Consider the following 12,458-nt stretch of genomic DNA (forward strand, 5'->3'; position numbering starts at 1 on the left):
TCACTAGCATAGATACGTCGTGTCGTAATAAAAGTTAATTATTTATAAGGAACTATCTATTACATCGTCAAAGCTTCATTGAAACCTAACTCCCCATTTCAAATGTATTTTTGCAGAAATGCATTTGAACAAAACGTTTTTACTGTATTAAAACTGATGGACGGCCCATAGTTCGGCCACGAACATCGAGACATGACTTTTTCATTAATTTTGCTTTCATCCTGGAAGACAAGAAATGCACAATCTGTTCTTGTTTCATTGTTGTACTTAAATTTTGATCCATTTGTAAAGATTGCCGATGGATGGAGAGTGCCCGGTTTGGGTAATGTAGTACGTTCTTCTTCATGGAGAAAGGTGTTGGGCAATTTTGCTTCAAAGTTTTAAAGTAAGTTAATTGGTAGAGTACCTGTGAGGACCTGTAGGCTTTTTTGGATGCCGTTTTGTAAGCTTTAACAACGAATTATGATATTCTTTCAATTTTTCACAATCCGTTTTGCGTTGCTACTTAAACCAGATTTCCGCTCTATATCATATGAGTCTTAAGGCGTTGTTGTCATAGATGTTGCGCCATATTTGAAATTAAGATAATGAAAATTATTATTATTTATTAGTTGGGTTATTTACAATTTTAAAAAAATGCTTAATTAGATAAATTACATTGCTATGTCAATTAAGACACATTTTAGTAAAAGGAATTATTGGATTTTCTTTTAAAGATTAATTATAGGAAGCATAGTTTAAGACCCGTTAATACATATAAAAATTGGTTTACAGGCCATAATAATATAATGGTAATACAATTGCGAAAGTTTTGTATAAAACCAATTTTTAAAAAAAATGTTCAAGCAGTTTCACAAAGAAAATCTAGAAGAATAAAAAATACAACCTGTGAGATGGTGAGTCTGAATGCTGAAAGTACTTTGTAAGATTTTATCACAACCAGTTCAGGAAACAAACACTGTCAGCAACGGCAATTTTTAGGCATTGATTTTTATTTTTTGAAGTGATAATGAGTCATTTTTGAAAGAGACATCTACAAATTGGGAGGAATTGAATGGTACAGCAGATCATCGAAAGGGTAAAGCGCCAAGAGAAGTATGGGCAGAGTGGATCTCTGCTGGCATCTTAAAAATTTTCATCAGTTTTTTGGAGACAACTCAAAGAATTATTCATCAGAAATTTAAAAAAAGTAGCAGGATTCGACAGATATTTAAATGAATAACGTGGGGATGCTTATACCCCTTTTTAAATGGTTAACATTTTATCACGCTCTGTGTATATGTTGAGGAATACAATTACAAGAAGTTAGGTATGAAACGGAATCAAGCTACCAGAGTTGGAACGCCAAGGGAAGAGAGAAAAAAAAAGCTTGGTATTTTATTTCATTCTTGTATTCGGTCGATAAGTGAATGTCCTCTTCACTGGGAGGGCTTGGTTTTAATACATGAGTTTATTTTTGCCTTCAGATTTAAGTTTTTAACGGGCCTATCTCTGCCCAATTTAATATCACAACCAGATTTTCGTTTTAGAAAAAGCCACAGAAGAAGCATGTTACAACTAAAACCGAAGCACTGACAAAATCACACGTGTCGATCGAAGAGGCCGACAAGCAGGTGCAAGGCAAGTGGCAGGCTGAAAATTTCAATGCGGCTAGCCCTAAAGAGAGAAGGTGTACAAATTTGAAATTTTAACTCGGTCACCCGGTGTCACAGATGTATTTCTTTATGTTGGGATACAGCCCCCAGTCGACTCCTGAAACCCCGTTTAACTTTATAACTTGGTGTTTCTCATGTGTCCGTTATCTAGATGTGACACAAAGAGAGCCGACAGTTGAGTTAAAAACCCAACTAATCTATGGTTGGTAAAATTTTTATTCTTCACTGTTTTAATTTAATTGTGGGCTCCCATGCAATATGGCTTTTCTGAGAAAAGACTATTGAATTGGTTTTTGTATGTTATAATTAAGATTTTGATTATGTCCAGTTCTCGTATTCTTTGAGTATATCGGGCACCATAGGACCTAAGTTATCTAAGTTTGTTCCCGAAATCGAATTTAAAAAATCGTAGGCGAAAGCTGTAACAACTTCGTTGGGTCTTTTTATCTTTAGTAGGGATGGTATTTGCAATGAGAAGCCACAGAATCGGAACAAACAATCGGAACACAGAATCGGAAGAATCGAAGCTCGAAACCTGGGGCACGCCTGGTAATAGCTTTAATTTAATCTGTTCATTACCAATTAAATGTATGTCTATTGGACACTTTTGTCAAAGTGTTAGTAGTTTCCACACGATTCAATTCATCAATTATATTTTTCTACGCGACCAAAAGCCCCCTTTATATCCAAAGATATTCCATCTGAATATTTGACTTCAAATTTTGCTGCTTTAAATACATTTATAAGGGTTTTCATGACGGTTGTGGCGAATCCATGTCTCCTGAAACCATACTTATCTTTACTCAGAAGTTCGTTATTTTCCAGGAAGAAGATTGAGCTTTTTGTTCATAGCTTATCAAAAGGACCTTATTCCATACCTGAAGTAAAAATATAGGTCTGTAGCTGTCTGGTTGTTGCGGATAAACCTTTACCGGGTTTAGGGATTAGTACAATTTTGTCTACTTTCTAATTCCACTCTGCTGAGAGTAGTTTAGTTCAAAGTATTTGTTAACTATATTTATAAACCAAGTGGGTTCTATATTTAATGAGGCTTTAAATCATTTCGCAGAGTTCCATCTGAACCTGAGACTTTATTGTTTATGTCATTGATAACTTGTTGAACATTTTCTTTTGTAAATAGTTGGTCAAGCTTTGATGAAGTCGGCTCTGGTAGTGAGGCGTCCTGGTTCCGTATACAGAAAAATTGTATTGATTGTGTCCTTTTGTGTTGTTGTGTGAGTTGCATCTGATTTTAAAATCTTCTGAATATCTTGTTTACTTGGGTTTTTCCCCCGAGCTATCTAATAACCAGCCCCTGTGAAGTAATGCTTTTATCGAATATTTTTATTACTTCTAAGGAGCCCACATCTTCTTGAACAACATCTTCTTAAATCTTCTTGCTTGCTTTCCAAGTTCTTCACGGGTTGCTTCGCAATTCGAGCTCGCTTCTCTCTATCATTTGAGACTTTCATAATTCAGTCTAGTTTTGTATGCGTGCTTATATTTCTTATATAATTTGGCTCTAAAAAAATGCAAAGCTATACATCCTGTGGAACCTTTGGTTTGTAAACATTTTAATCCATTCCTATATGTTTTGATCCATTAATATACAAAATTACAAATTTCTCAGTATTTTTCGGTTCAACACATTCCTTATGCTTACACAAACGCATAACACCGGTACTGTAACATAAATTCACAAAATGACCAAGGAAAAGATAAAAAAGGAAAAAAGCGTATCAGCCCGATCTTCGTTGATGAAACGCGTTTCTCTTCTGCGGTTATTATGATGCATTATTAAAAAATAGATCTAAATTACTATTTTGCCTACATAAATTTATAAGTATAATTAAAATAAATATATCTAACTGTTTGTTTATTGTTTGGAACTTATTCCCTATTATCTTCTCATTTAAAAATTTGTCATTAAACTCATTAAAAATTCTCATTTAAAAATTTGTCATTAAACTCATTAAAAATTCTCATTTAAAAATTTGTCATTAAACTCATTAAAAATTCTCATTTAAAAATTTGTTAGCATGCATGTTTATGCGATCATGCGATTATGACTGCTCACTCACTTGATATTTCAGTTCCTTATTAAAGAAATAAAGACATTCTTTGCCGCCGTGTAAGAGAAATATGTATTTTTTTGATCGTGGGCTTGCGAAAGTAATGATGATGATAAGGTAGAGTTTTGTCCATTTCTGCACAGCAGAAGAAAAACCTAAGGTTTCTAAAAATGAAAAGCTTTTAGGATTTCACTTTTCAATGTATAAAAAATCATTCCGACATTGCAATAAAGTTTAATCATTTCTTTAAATATTTCTCTAATAAAAAGCTCAGTAAACTTTTCTCAGCAAAATGATATATACCGCTTAAAAATTTAATAATTGCTTCTGTTTAAAGACACACAAACTGTACCTTTTTTTATTTTCCTAAGCGAAAAAAGTTCAAAAAGTACCCTTGAGGGCAATGATTGCAAAACACCCGCTGTACATAATAAAACAGATCAATGTATATTTTAGGTTACTGAATACATATATAGTTTTCCAAAACATAAGAGTTAATTTCTTGAAGCAAAAATTATTGTGAATACATAATTTATTTATATTTCAGGTTACTGAATACAGTTATAGTTTTCCAAAACTTAAAAGTTAATTTTCTAGAGTAAAAGTTAATAGGAAAATATAATTTATTTATATTTTAGCAAACAATAATCTTCGAATAAAAAAGTTAATAATTGGGTGCGATGAAATTCTGCCTTAATTTTCAAGAATAGTGAAGCAGATTTTATGTTTTAAAAAAGAAGTGTCTCTCTGATAAACTTCTGATATATTACACATTTCCGTCATCAAAAGATCGTTGATTGTGATCACATGAGATTAACTCAAGCATTTGAATTATGTTCTGATCTTTCATAAGATTCTCACTTCGTTCAACAACAAATGTGGCCACTTTATTCGATAGCTACTGCAGACCTGATTCTACTTTATTTTTAAAAGAAATAAAGCATACAATTTCATTCAATCTTTTTTGTTTCTTCTTGTAAATAAAAGAGAAAATATTTCTAAGATATTCTTTTAACCGTTATAAACGAGCAATATGTCACATACCAAAGTATTTACGACTTAAAGAGGATGAAATAAATAACAATCTTTGAGAACGCGATTTTTCCTCGCGAATCTCATATATATTACACAAAAAGATATGAGCTATTTCCAAAAAAAAGAACTATATAAGTCTGATTCTTATCCAAAACCGGTTCATTGCGAAGATTTTTTCCCCGGGGCTTAAGCTCCAGCGCATTTGAGATTTCTTCCAGCTTATAGTGCTCCTTGTTCCGAATTCTAAGTAGTAAGACATATTTCAAGAAATCACAAAAATACCAGGAATAAAGATTCTAAAGAACAATGCATTATCAATGAAAAATTAGGCGAAAGACATTAGTGGCATTTATTCCTAGAAAAACAAACCATTTGTAAATTACTCCTAAACAAACTTTGAATCGAATTGCTAAGGTAAAAGAGTCATCAAATAAATATTGCTGTTATGAGATCAGGGAATAAATAATGTCATTCATAAATTTTATTAGTTGGACGTAAAAAATTTTGAATAAATATGAATAAGTAAAAGATCAACAATAGAGCTGGTTCATTAAGTCTTTTATATGTATGTGTATTAATTAGTCATATGTCATTTTGCTAAAATTATCAAGAATCGAAATTATTTTAAATGTTAAAGCTAATGTTATGTAATGCAATTTGATTTGCACAAGGTCTTGAAAATTGCAATGCCTGACATGCTCGGGCATGTATTTTTACCTATCTATGCATGTAAATATCCAATTAAAACTACCATAAAATGCCGATTAAGCGCACCTCAAATCTTGACAAGAGTTGCCAACCAGATGATAAAACAGCCGATAGTACTCCATAATTTTGATATTGTTATTACTTTCTTACAATAATGCTCTGCATTATTGTAAGAAATGGATTGTTATTCCATCAATATTTATTACTTTCCTGTTAAAAAAAACTCATGGCTTTTGATTTATACTTCATCAAAACTTCTAATTTATACTTAAAATAAAAGTGTCGAAGTAGGTTATCTACATATGTAGATGTGATGTTGTTAATGTCAATTTGTATAACAGATAAACAACAGTTGCATTCATAAGTTATTAACATACAATTAAAACACATGTTTGGAAATGTATTCTTTAGGCTACTATACCCGGCAGGACATGTAAATATTTTTGAGATTTTTCGAGCCATGCTTTAAATTATGGTATGGTGCACTGCCTCAGTGCCTATTGTTGCTAGTAAAAAGTAGTGGTATGAGTAATGCTTATTAAACATATTCCTCATCATATACAGTGTTGTGTGTATCGTACGTTAAATGAAAAATCCGGTTCTTAGCAAATATATTAACACTAGCTTTTTCTTGGAGCCATTCATATCTCGACTTATTTTTTTACTTCATCATCATTAACTCTATAAATTTCATTAAAAAAGTACGAAAAAATATCACGTTTTTCTTTTTTTTTTTTGAAACCTTTTCGAATGAAGGGAAGCAGTTTTACAAGAAACCGCTATGCGAATATTAAATTTGAAAAATGCTTTTTCAATTTAAAATTACAACGGGACTAGGTCTCTTATCTGTTGCCGCTCATTAACCTAATGATTGCTTCCCAATTTTGAGACAAATTTGATTGTTAAAGAGTACGGAAAATGTTGTATGAATCTATTTCCCTTATGATTCTATTGAGATCTATTAGTAAACATAAATAATTTTGCTTAGTAATCATTTTTTTGATAAATATATAACATTTAAAATTAAAGTTACATTATTATAATAAATTTAGCAAGGTCACTACCATAATTTAATATTTTCGCTCACCAAACAGGCTGGTATATTAAATACATTTTGTGCATAAAACTGGTCGTTAATTTTTAAATCATTTAATGAATGTCTTTGACGGAAATTTATAATAGCATATTAAGGTAATTTACACCGAAAAATAATTATTGTAAAATGGTTCATAAATTTAGACACCGGTTCAAATAAGGTTATCTTAAACTGTAGTGTAATAAGGTTATACCATAGAATAAAGAAACAACTCTAATAGTTTTAAACTCTTAAATTAGAAAACAATCCAAAATCGAAAACGTAATAATAGCAAAGTAACACTTAACATCATAATTTTAACATTAAAATACTTTCACATATAGGTAAATACTTTTAAAGATACGTATAGGTAAATACTGTTAAATTCGGGATATAAAATATTTTACAGGAAAGCAATGCCTTTATGATTCATGTTGATGAAACAAAAAAAAGTGGAAATTTATGTGATTTTCCGGCCAATAAAAATGTTTGGGCAACAAACTGAATAAAAATTGGGGCAAAATAATAAGTGGGGTACATTGGAATTAATACGAGGCAGTATACGATACTATATCATCTTTGTCATCAAAAATCCATTGTAAATTAATAAAATTTATGTTTCGAGAAAAATTTACATTTTGAAAGAAGAAAAAAATTTTCAGATACGTATAAGGATGCTTATTTCTGCTGTGAAGAAGAGCCAAAGATTCTGTTTCACTTCTATTGGTATTTTAAAATTTAAAGTTCAGAGAAAAGTGAGTTTGTGAAGAAAATTTTTTCACGTGACAGAACACTTTTGTAAGAAGCTTCAAACAAGTTCTTCCACATCGTTTGGCGATAAACCATGTCCAATAACTTTTCTCTGTATCAATCTCAATAACTTCAAAGAAAGAGCAATGGGTTATCAGAGACAGGGGAGACGTTTTTAAAATCAACTTATCAGACATTCTTCTTTATCTATCCTTCCCATTTCTGTTGGTATTCCAAGAAAAACCGAAAAAGAAGCTTTTAAACATTTTTATTATTCTTGTTTTAACATTATACTGGTTTGCAATAAGCATTAGCTCAAGTTTTATCGCAGTTTGAATAACAGCTTGTTCGTAATGGACCGAAGAAAGAGATGGCCGAGAAATTTATGTCCCTCGGGCCTTTTAAGTAATTTTGAAACACCTGGCTCTTTGTTTTTTTTCTTGAGTAATATCAGAAACTTATTTTATATCTTCTCTATCAATGACAAAATAAAGTTACGAAAATGAAAGAAAGTAACTTCTAGATGCGTATTAATATCTCAGATACTATGATAGATTTATGTCTCACTGATTTGACTTATTTAGCAGGGGTCAGTGAAAAAAATTACTTTAAAAGAAGTATATCAGCCAAATCTTCTAAAATTTAATCCCATTGGCCAGAGAAACAAAACCACCTAATGCTAATCATTTGATTGGTTTCCATATTTTGTTATCACAAGTGACCCATAATCCTTAATATCCGTAATTAACGCCGATTATCCGATACTTATGGGACCAGAAGTATGTTGGAAAATCGAAATTGTCGGATAATCGACGGACCTTTTTCAAATCAATTTTATGAGAATAATAAACATTAAGGTATAAGTAGAACTACTCAAAACAATTAACGACTAAAATAAAGTTTATCACAAATCCTTACTTGTGATATACTTTTCTCTTTTAAAAAACGATACAGCAAGAAAAAAATCATTGAAATTTTTTTGTTTTCTGTTTAATGGAGATATTCTGTTTAAGTTGATGTCACTGCCTATCCGCTGGAAATCTATGAGTTACAGATAGCAACCAATAGTAATACGATTCAATTGGGATGTAAATATGAATCATCCAATAAGAATGGTGCAAAAGATTATTGATTAATTTATTCTAATTCTATCCTCTGGCTTGGATATATCTTTAGAGATGTCCAAGTCAGAGGCTGAACTCTAATATATCACTTGACTATTACCATTCATTCAAATGCCGTAATATTGCAGTTGTTATGGCAACCAGTTGCTCACACTATTTTACTTTGAAATGAAACGTATTCCAATTAGTTCCTACTAGTAACTGATTGATCACTGATAAATTTTCAATAGTTTTGGTAAGTACAGATGACAGCTTAAACCTCTCTGTTATCGTTTTCTAAGATTCGCATTTCAGAATTGTCATAGCCCTAATTGGATTGAATTGAATTGTATGTGGATTTTATTGACATACAGTTCAAATATGAATCAGTAATTGGGTAACATCAGCTATTACAATAAAGATGAAATGTGTGACCACTACATTTATTCTAACGGGAGTCGAAAGAGAAGTCGATTAATCGATGAATCGGATGATCGAGCGCTATACGACAAGGGGTTCTACTGAATATTTTTATAAACATTCTCAAAAAAGCTGCAAAAAATATACACATTGCAGAATCGCAGATTGATACATACCCTACTCTACAATAATGGAAGGGATAGTTGACATTTTTTAAAATTTCTCAAGAAATACTTAATTAAAATATTTGGTTTATTTAATAACTTAAGAGGTATTTAGATTATGCGATTTCTAATTCTTAACAATAAATATTTAAGTTGTCAGAATGTTTGTATAGGCCGACTAGAGTATTCTTCTATATCAACAACATTCAGCGCAGGGGGGGGGGAGGCTGCAACGCCGGCCACTACGCCTTGTGCATTTTGTGATGCAAGCAAAGTTTCAAATGTAAAATTAGTAATTCTCGCCAAGATTTTAAAGGTTTTACCTTAAAGCAGTGGTGCGCAAACTAGGGGTCGCGACCCCTGTGGGGGTCGCCAGAAGTTCTTTGGGGGTCGCCAAATTTTTATGAAATGCATTATCCCTGCATGCTGCATATTATACAGTGTACATATAAAGAGTGAAGCGCCGTCACTCACTGTCTAATTGCAATTTCATGCTGCCCACTCTTTCTTTGACCGTAATGCGTAATGTATTCTCCATCTGGCTATCCGTGGAAAAACAATATCCCGTTTTATGCAAGAATGCCATCAGAGTGTTAATACAATTTGCATCAACGTATTTATGTGAAACTGGATTTAGCAAACTAGTTTCAATAAAAACTAAATACCGCTCGCGTTTAAACCCTGAAGATGATATGCGAATTGCAATTAGCAACATACATCCAAACATCGATGAGATAATTAGAAACTTGCAGCCACATACATTTCATTAAAGGGCAATTAATGATTTTTGTGTTATACAAAAAGTATTTTCTTAAAATTATAAATAAAATTAATATGAGTCAAATATGATGATGTTTTTATTCGATGAAACGAAAGAAATGCTCAAAATATACATCGTATTTGTGAACATTTATCTCTAGGGGTCGCCAAAAATTTTCTCTCTACAAAAGGGGTCGCAGTCGAAAAAAGTTTGCGCACCACAGCCTTAAAGGATTTCATCACGCAAGACATGACGCGACATCTAGTGACAAATTCCAGAACAATTTAGAGTTTCTCTCCATAAAATCTATATGTCCACAAAAAAAAAAAATTCAAATGGCTACCTGTATGGCTCTAACCAAGAGAAGTATTAATTAATGCCAACTATAATAAACAATACATTAAAGTGATTAATTTTTCTTTTTTAATTTTACTCTAATTTCCTCTGCATATTCAGAATGCAAAATTTGGTATTTTAACAGGAAAAATCTAAAATTTTAAACACATTTTTTGAATAGTTTTAAGAAATAAATGCTTAAAAACAGGACTATTTATTTCTCGAGAACAATATTTACATTTCAATACAACATTTTCCTATTACTTTTAAACTAAATAAACGCATATAAATCTATTTCGTCCAGATACTATATAAGAAAAAAAAATTGAAATTAATTTTTAACAATTTAGATGTACTGAATGCCATGATTTGAAAACGCCTTTGCAAATTTCCGTCTTTTATCTTCTTCGCATTTTGTTCTTAATCAGATGTTATTGACGCTCAGAGGGCTTAAGCTCAAAACACTCCTATTGAACTCAGATTCGAGGAGGGTTTCTCAGATCAAGTCTTCAAGCTTAGACTAACCCGAAAATGAGTGCGAGCTCACCTGTATGTTTCAATCAGACATATGTATTTGTATATACATTTGTATATACCCTACAATAATGGAAGAAACACTTTCAGTTTTTGAATTGAATTATTTTGTAGCTTTAAAAGTGAAATTTCAGAAGTTTCAGAGACATAACAATAAATTACGAATGAAAGCAAGTATTTTTTAGCACCCTATAGCAGAATATCAAGCAATAAGTTTGTAGTTTGTATCAATTACTTAAGTTGTTATTTTTAATAACTGCATAAAATATCGTAAACCTAGCATACATATTTATGAAGATATGGACATTTTTATATAAAAAAAAAACTGTTTTGTTTAACGTTTTATTGCTTTAACTTAAAAAATATTCAATGAAATTAAACAAAATTTTTGAAGCAATTCAAAAATTAATTCCAAAATTATCGTTTTAAAAATATTCGTAAAAACTGCACAAGATATGAGCATTTAAAGTAGTTCTTTCATTATACGCACATACAGAAAAAAAAAAACATTTCTCCTTTATAATATTGTAGTGAACAATATTTAAAAATTAATTAAAAAAGTTAAATTTGAAAATCTTAAAAATTTAAAAAGTTTCAAACAATTTTCAGTAAGCTTTTTTACTTTTTAAAAGAAAGCTCAAAATGATCAGGGGTTTTCTACAAATTTTACTTTGTATCATAAGACAAAATTTAATAACAAATGAAAATATCTTACAATAATCACCTGAAAAGCAAAATGTAATGGTATAAGGAAAGAAAACATACATTTTCGGGGGATGATCCCCTACAATGCCGGTCTCATTCTTAATAAATCTTGTTTAACAGTACAAAATAAAATTTGTGGAAACCCCGTATTGTTTTGAACTTTCTTTTAAAAAGTGCAAAAACTACTTAGAAAAGTGTTTGTAACTTTTTAAATTTGTAAACCATTTAATAGAAACAAATTCATAATTTTGGAGTTGTTGGGAGCACTAGTTATATACTTAAAATTTTAATTGAACTTAAACATTCTTTCAAAAAATACAAATATTTTGAAATTATTAATTTCAAATTAAATGTACAATATTTTGAAATTATTAATATTAAATTAAATGCAGTAAAATATTTATCTAAAATATGCATATCAAAATGCTACATGATCCAATATAAATTGTTCAACGATAATTAAGAAAATATATGTTTCTATTCAAAATGTAGTGGATTGTGGTTGACAAAGAGATTTAAAAAAATAATAATAATAGATAACTTCAAGGGGATGAAATGAAGATAAGTCAAAGAAACTTTTATCAGAAAAAATCTTTATAGTTATGTTTCAATTCAGTAAAATTTCCTCTAACATTATGCTCGAGTTAAAAAAATATTTTGATGGCAATTTTTTTAAAAAAAAAAATTTGTATTTAAGTAAAATAAAATTTAAGATGTTAAAAATAAAATTAAACATTGAGGACGAAGGTTAAAATTTCACACAGGACTAATGAGGGAAAACTAAGTTAGAAAAAAATTTTTTTTTCTTTTTTGGCAGAATAATTGTTTATACACGTGTTTCAATGTAATGAAATATCCAAATAGAACTAAAGAAATAGGAAAAAGTTTTCAAGATGACGCTCAAGGAAGACGAAAAAATGAAGCGGAGGTAATATATTTCACACAAAAAAGTAATGATAAAATAAAAATTGAAGAAGGAAATATAAGGCAGAAAGATTTTCATCAGCATAAATTTTCATACGTCTGTTTAAATATAGTAAAAAATTCTGTAAATCTACAAAAATCAACACATTCAAGATGTTGAAAAAAGATAATTATATTTTCTGTGAAAAACAATAAGTAATTTAAAGCAAAATATTTA

The 12,458-nt window shown here is 30.3% G+C and overlaps 1 long non-coding RNA gene across 1 annotated transcript in view; it reads left to right on the forward strand.

Moving 5' to 3' along the window:
- The window catches only part of LOC147807748 (uncharacterized), a 371,001-nt gene that overhangs the window by 251,744 nt on the left and 106,799 nt on the right, over nt 1-12,458 (forward strand). The window lies entirely within an intron of this gene.

Source organism: Parasteatoda tepidariorum, chromosome 6 (assembly GCF_982258835.1).
Source record: "Parasteatoda tepidariorum strain Cologne lab strain chromosome 6, Ptep-v5.0, whole genome shotgun sequence".
In the NCBI taxonomy this organism is placed as follows: Eukaryota; Metazoa; Arthropoda; class Arachnida; order Araneae; family Theridiidae; genus Parasteatoda; species Parasteatoda tepidariorum.